The 7,065-nt window shown below is 58.8% G+C and overlaps 1 protein-coding gene across 3 annotated transcripts in view; it reads left to right on the top strand.

Moving 5' to 3' along the window:
• Positions 1-7,065, top strand: part of NFIX (nuclear factor I X) — a 71,199-nt gene that overhangs the window by 41,301 nt on the left and 22,833 nt on the right. The window lies entirely within an intron of this gene.

The raw sequence follows: 7,065 nt of genomic DNA, 5'->3' as shown, positions 1-7,065 counted from the left end.
TGGGCCTGGCCTCTTTCCCTCCATCAACCTGCTGGGTGCTTTGCTCTGCACCGGGGTATGTCCCGCCTCTCTCCTTTGCTGGCCATTATCTGTCATGCCTTGGGGATGAGCAACTGGGCACCAAGTTCCCCCAGGCTTCAGTGCCCAGGCCCCATCTCTAGTTCTCCCTGGTCTGGGGGCAGTGCTAACAAAGGTTCTCCTGGCAGGTGCAGGGCAGAGAACACTGAGCAGCTCACACCAGGGAGCAGGCTGGGGGGCTTGGAGCTGCTTGCCTGAGCCCAGCCTTCAGATCCCATTCTGCTCGTCCTTCGGGCACCAGATAAGCCCATGGACTTGCCTTCTCTTCCCTTCCCACAGCTTCACTGCCAGGCCATGAGCCCTGCTGTAGCCAGACTTGGCCCTTGCTCCCCAGGGGACCCCAGACAGCCACCATGGAGGCAGGGTGTGTTGAGGTGGAAAAGGCAGTACGGTCGGAGTCAGGGACCAAGAGTGGAATGCCCCATCTTGATGCGGCTGCCCCTGGCCTGCCAGATCCCTGTGGCCTGATCTGCTGTCCCCATCCCCCACCCCACCCCCAATGGCCTTCCTTGAACCTAGGCCCCAGGGACAGCCAGGGCAGATCCAGACCACATGTGTGTCGAGGTTGTAACTTGGTCTCTTTCTCTTCCCTGTCACTCATCTCCTCTTCCCCCCAGCAGGTGACTCACGTCAAGGGCTTGGGCCCCTTTGCATCCACGAGGGGAGGGGAAATGAGAGAAGAAAGGAGGGTGATGGGGGGGAGTGACACGTCTCCCCGCCTTGCCCCTGCTCACACCCCACCCACAGCTTCAGAGCTGTGCTTCCTGGTCAGGCTTCTGTCTCCAGCCATGTGGGGGTCTAGGGATGACAGAGGAGGGAAAAACCTCAGGACGGCCCCATGTCCTGTGCGCATACATGCTGGCTCATGGAGGTGGTGTAGAGAGTGGAGGGAAGGAGGGGGAGATCTAGAAGCCCCCTGGGCCTGGTCCAGGCCAAGCCCAGCCCCCTTCTGTCCCCTGGCTGCCCTGCACTCTCAAGAACTTCCTCGGTCTTGAGTCTCCTGTTTGCAGAGACGGGGAGAACCCCTCTGTGACCCGTTCCCCTAGCCCCCCATCCGTCTGCCGCTCCCCTCCTCAGGGTGTCTCAGATTCTCGGACTTGGGTTTCAGGAGGCACAATAGTTACATTCTCCAGCTCTGATTGCTGCAGGCCAGGCCTTTGGCTCCCCTTGAGATTGGGTTTCTCATGCCCTGGATGCTCCTGAATTGCAGAGAAGGTGTGTGGGGGGGGGCGGGGGGGGGCATACCGCACTGAGTAGGGCCAGGGATCAGCTCCCGAATTGGCCGTTCAGAGTATGGCACCCCCAGAAGAGAGCACACCCTCACCTGCTTCTCGAACTTCAGACTTGGGGAGGGCCAGGGGAGGGGAAGGGCAGGCACACCCCAAGGGCTGGTCTCCCCAGCCCTCAAAGGCCAATGGTCTGAACAGAGCTGAAGGGGGTTCCTCTTAGCGTTGAGCATGCTAACCACAGCTCTGGACACACCATCTCACTCCATCCCTGCTGGGCAGCATGAAGTGGCTGGTGGCACCTCTAAGTGTGTGTATGTGCGTGTCTGGATGCATAGCAAGTGTTCGTCCTAGCGCACACACGTGCCTGGGTACGCACGTGTGGGTGTGGTTGAGCTGGGCCTGCGCGCCCCTCTCAGCCCCCGAAAAACGCACTCAATCTTTGATGTGCGTGGGGGCAGCCAGCCGGTGAATTACATGTGGCCCCTTTGTCAGAGAGAATTTGTTTCGGGTAGGAGACGAGGGAGAGCATTTGCTGCAGTGAGCAGGAATTCCTCCCTCACCTAGTAGGAGCCATAAATATCTCCCTGTCTATGGCTGGAAATATATATATATTAAAAACATGCTGTCAGTTGGGGTTTATGTGCGATTCTGGGCTCCTTCTGGCTGCTGGAGCTTCCCCTCTAGAGCTCTGATGAAGAGGCAGAGCCCTCTCGGAAACACACGCACGTGCGCACACACGTGCGTGTGCGTGTGCGTGCGCGCACGCACGCACACACCACACACACACACACTTGTGCAAACAGGCAGGATTGGGAGAGGAAAGGGGGCCCAAGAGTGGGAAAGTGAAGGAGAAGGAAGGACAGAGGGAGGGGCATGGAGCCAAGAGAGAGCAAAATGAGACCAGAAATAGGATTCCAGAGGGGAAGGTGAAGAGCTGGATAAAGTCGGGAGGCCTCAGGAGCTGAGAAGAGGTAGAGAACGAGTGGAGCCGGTGGAGGGGTGGGAAAACCAGTATTTCGGGGGCTTTTTGGCTGTTCCAGGAGAGATGGAGGAACCCCGGGGAAGAGAGGGTCCCACGCTGCCATCCTTTGGCTGAGCCTGGCCCAGGTCTGGGTGCTGCACAAGGCCTCCGGTCCACAAGCGTTGACTCGGGGTCGGGAGGGTGACTGATGACGTGTGGGGATGAATGGAGAGCAGCCCTGGACCCGTGAGCCAAATCCCATTTCAGAGCCTTGCCCTGTGGAGCCTGCTTGGGCCCACACCTAGAACGAGTCCAGATTTGTCACCTGCCCCCTGCACGGTCCTCCCTTCTGGAAGCCTCTGCAGCGGTCTGAGCCCTGAGGCACCACTGGCAGGCGAGGCCTCTGCCTCGGAGGTGTGGATTGCACGGAGTAGCCCCAGTCCTGAGAGGAAAACGGCAGAGCGTGCTCTCACGTATGACACGAGCCAGCCTGAACACACCCTTTCCACCCTGGCAGCATCGAGGACGAGTTGTGGCTTCCAAAATTCTCTTCATCCCCAAACCTGGACCAGGCAAGGGCCTGACGCCTGCACGCCCAGGCATCCATCATCAGACAAAGTGGCTGGACTTGGTTTTGAGGAGGCTGCATTTGATGGGCTGAGTGGAAGGAAGCTTAGAGCACGGAAGGCACTCTCTGGTTCTGAGCGCCAGGATGCAGGAAGATGTTGTCTCAGGACTGGAGGGAGGTAGCAGTGCCTTTGGTCCCTCTGTCCCATCTCCAGTCTCTCCAGAAGGTGAAGGCAGCCTTGGTCCCTGGAGAGGGGTGCAGGTGTGGGGGTTGGGGTTTAGTCAGGGTGGCCCTGAACTGGGGGGGTGTGGTCAGGGTCCCTACTGCTCTGGTAACTAGGCTGGAGAGAAAGCCAAGGCTGGAAAAGTTGCCAGGGGACATGGCCCTAGAAGGCTGGGGAATCAGAGCGACAGCCTCAGAGGCGTGGGCTGGGCGGGAGAGGATAAAAATGGAGTCGGGCACCTGCCCGCCTTGTGCCAGCCAACACTTTCCCTGCCCCTCCACTGGCCCACAGGCCACCAGCTGGCCCATTGTCCCCAGTGAGAAATCAGACACTGGAGGGGGGCTCCCATGTGGCAGGAGCTCACTCATGCAAGGCCGCCTGGTAGGGACTGCCAGGGGAGAGCCACCCGTGCTGGGTCGGGCAAGGCGAGAAGGGGGGTGGCAGAGAGAGGATCCCTCACTGCACAGCAGTCAGGGCTCCTCCTGTGCCGTTGGCAGGGGGCAGTGTGTGGGGCCTGCGAACAGGAGATAAAGAGTTCAGGCAGAGGGTTTTCTCTCACTAACCCGTGGATTTGTGTGTTTGTTCAGCTGGTGGCTCTGATAAGCCCCATTCTGCTAGATAAAAGCCAAGCAGCCATGAGGCGGGGCCTGGGGAGGGGTGTCATAAAGGGGCCTGCCTGTTTCTGTCCCAAGGCCTGGGGTTATCCCCTCCCTTCCCTAGGGAGCCCAGACAGGGAAAGGAGTCAGGCCCTGGGGTGTCATGCTCCCTGATGTGCCAGCCTGGGGTGCAGCTCCTGATCCCCAGGGGCTGTCCAGAGCAGGCCCTGACCTGAGGGCACAACTCCCCAAAGGGCGCATCATTTAAGAAAGCTGGCCAGGCTGGCTCCCGCCTCTGGGTGGGGAGGGCATCTCCTTGCCCTCCCCGGGAGCCTGCCCACCCCAGTCCTAGTGGCCTCTCTGGGCCCTGCAGCCACTGACTGGGCCCCTGCCAGCCCCCTTCCCCTGTCTGCCCAAGGTGTGCCCCCAAGCTAACTGGGTGGACAAGGGCCTGCCCCCATCATGCCCCTGACTGTCCTGAGTACCCCGTCACCTTGTCGGGGCAGGGGTTTACTTGGTAAACTGTTTGAGGGCCCTGGGCCTGGGGATGGCCCGTGGGGGCCTCAGCCACGTTGAGTGGGCCCTAGCCTCGGCCCTCCCTGCCCATTCCACTTGGCATTGGCCAGGAGGGTGAAGGGGGTGCCGCCTGAGCAGGATGGTGGGGCCCTGGCCACAGCTGCCCCTGCCGCAGGGCTGGCTCTTCTGCCTCTGAGCCCGGGTCCAGATTTCTAGTGTCTCTGCCTTTTGTCCTGGAGCTGAGCTGAGCGTGCCGGGGGCCGGCGGCGGTGGCATTGCGGGGATGCTGGCTGGGGCCGCCAGCCGTAAGATGGCTGCCAAGGGCTAAAATGGCTGCCAGCAGCGCCCGGAGCACCGCCTGGAGGCGCGTGGCAGCGGGCCTTGCCTGCGCTGGATCCTCACTCCTGCTTTCTCCCTTACGTGGAGATAATAGTAATAGCAGCAGTAATGTTTCAGGGCAGTGTCCTGGTTTAGAAGGATTTCCTGTCTGTCGCGCTCTCCTGGAGCCCCATTTGTCTCTGCCTCTGTCGCTGGCCCACCTCCATCTCTTTGTCGGGTTCTCTCGTCTTTCTGTCCCAGGGCTGGGTGTGCGCATGCGTGCGGCTTTCTGTCTCCACCTGGCCATTTTGGAAGAGCTGGGACCAGTCTCATTGAGTAGCCTCCTCCATTTCCTCCTACTCCACTGTCTCTGGCCTGGAGGGCTCCGTGGGGACTGAGTTGGTCCTGGGACAGGTGGGGTCGGTAGCAGGGACCCCTCGGCAGCAAAGCCTTGACTGTGTGCCCCTCGCTGGGCTCCACATGCAGGTGCTGCAGCTGCGCTCTTCCTGAGGTATGAATCTGGGAAAGGACGGCCCTGAGAGACATCAGGCTCAGGGCCCTGGTCCAAGGAGGCCCTAAGGTGGGCTGCCTACTGCCTCAGCCCCTTGCCTGCTCCCTCCTGGACCGGCTGGGGCTTGAATCAGACCCAGAGAGTCAGGAGTGAGCTGAGGTGAGAGAACAACAAGAAAACTCACATCCACAGAGAGGTTGCCCTCCCAGGAGCGTGGAAGGAAGTCCTGTGGGCTGTCTCCAGAGCAGAGTGCCACTAGCAGAGAAGTGGCCTGGGGTGGGATTCGCCATCCCTAAACACATCACAGGGGTGAGTGCACAGGGAGGTGTGGAAGGACACACCCCAAACACAAGGGGGTAAGGGGCCCTGTTAGCACTTATAAAGCTCCATCTTCTTGATTTGTGACTAGATTTATTACTTTTTTTTTTTTTTTTTTTTTTTGTGTGGATTACCCTTGGTTCAATTCATACATTCTTGGATAATGGTTAAATCTCTTTTTCAAATCTACAACTGGAAGAGAAGGCTGGTATAAACATCTCCTGGATCAATTCTCAGTTTCTTGTAAGAATATGTCTAGTTCGGCTATGTACCACTGTGGTGGCTATTTATCCTACAGAAATTTTCCTGTTCTCTTCTATTCTGAATGACAAGCTAGATAAATTACTGCAATTCCTAGGACATATTCTTTCTAGGAATTTCTGATAGTCTCCAGTTCTTGCTACAGCATTTTATTTATGGAAACTATCTCTTAGGCAATAATGCTTTATTACTAAACCTCTATTGTCCAGCTGACTTTCTGGGATTTTCCGTCTTTGATTAGATAAAGAATAGAAGTCAGGAGGCAAAAAAAAAAAAAAAAAAAAAAAAAGTGAAACCATCCTGGGGGCAGCCTGTTTTTTTTCCACCTGCCCCAGTGAGGCAGGAGGCTAGGAACTTGGTCGAGCCGCAGTAGGTCCTGGGCTCTGAAAAGGCTACTATTCTGCCCACCAGCCCCAGCACCCAGGGCTCTTCCTTCCTTCCCAAGTGGCTGCAGGGTCCCCCCACTTCTATCTCCTGGGCCCATGTCACTCTTCAGGAACCTCCGTGCTGGTCACTCCCCAACATGAGCAGCTCAACTGTGAGGCCAGTGTAGGATGGACACCCTGGTGAGCCGGCTGATTGTGAGGTGGTGGGCGAGGGTGGTGGAGGCAGGGTTACTCCAAAGAGTCAGGCAAAGCCCTGGCCAGTACCAGGGCCCGGTTTTCTGAGGCCACCCCCTGTGGTCCCCCTGTGAGAAGATGATTCTTTACCCAATGCCTGCTTTTCCCCTGCCCCACAACCTGCCCTGGCCCCCCTCTGCCACCCTCTCACCAGCTGTCGTGCCCAGGCAAGCATTCTGGAGGTCCCCGTTGTGCCCCTGGCACACAAAGCTTTGAGGACCTGGGGGGCAGGGGCGGGGGGCTTTCCCAAGCTCAGCAAAATATTCACACACACACTCCACCCTGCCCCCAGCCCTCTGTGAGCTCCCACCGCACAATGGGCCCTTGTCTCGGGGCTCCCTCCGAGCAGCTGTGGCACTGGGGCATGAGACGGCCCAGACAGGCTGGCACAGAGCAGGCGACAGCGTCAAGGCAAACCTCCCCCCCCCACCACCACCGCCCCGTGTTGCCAGGCACTGCCCGTAAGCATAAAGGTGAGGTGGGGGTGGCGTGGGCAGACAGGAACGGCTCTAATTAATGAAGGGAGGGAAGGGGCTGCTCCTCTGGAGCTTGAGCTGGGTAGAGAATGGGGGGCCCTTGGGTCCATCCCAGCTGTGCAAAGAGACAGTTGCTGGCTTCTCTCCTGGGCGCCTCCTTGCCCTGACTCTCAGCCAGTGCGTTCACTCGTGGGCAACTTGCCCCCAGGGCACATCAAGCAGTGCCTGGAGACGGGTTTTTTGGTTGTCACAACTGGGGTGCTACTGGCATCTAGTGGGGGGTGGAGGCTAGAGATGCTGCCAAACACCCTGCAGAACCCAGCATAGCCCCACCACGGTAGTAGCAGTTCCCTCTCTCCCTGGTCTCCTTGGGCTGCTCAGGGAGGGAAA

Source organism: Lipotes vexillifer, unplaced genomic scaffold (genome assembly GCF_000442215.2).
Source record: "Lipotes vexillifer unplaced genomic scaffold, Lipotes_vexillifer_v1.1 scaffold1699, whole genome shotgun sequence".
NCBI lineage: Eukaryota > Metazoa > Chordata > Mammalia > Artiodactyla > Lipotidae > Lipotes > Lipotes vexillifer.
The sequence above is the reverse complement of the archived record's forward strand: the minus strand, read 5'-3'. Positions and strand labels throughout refer to the sequence as shown.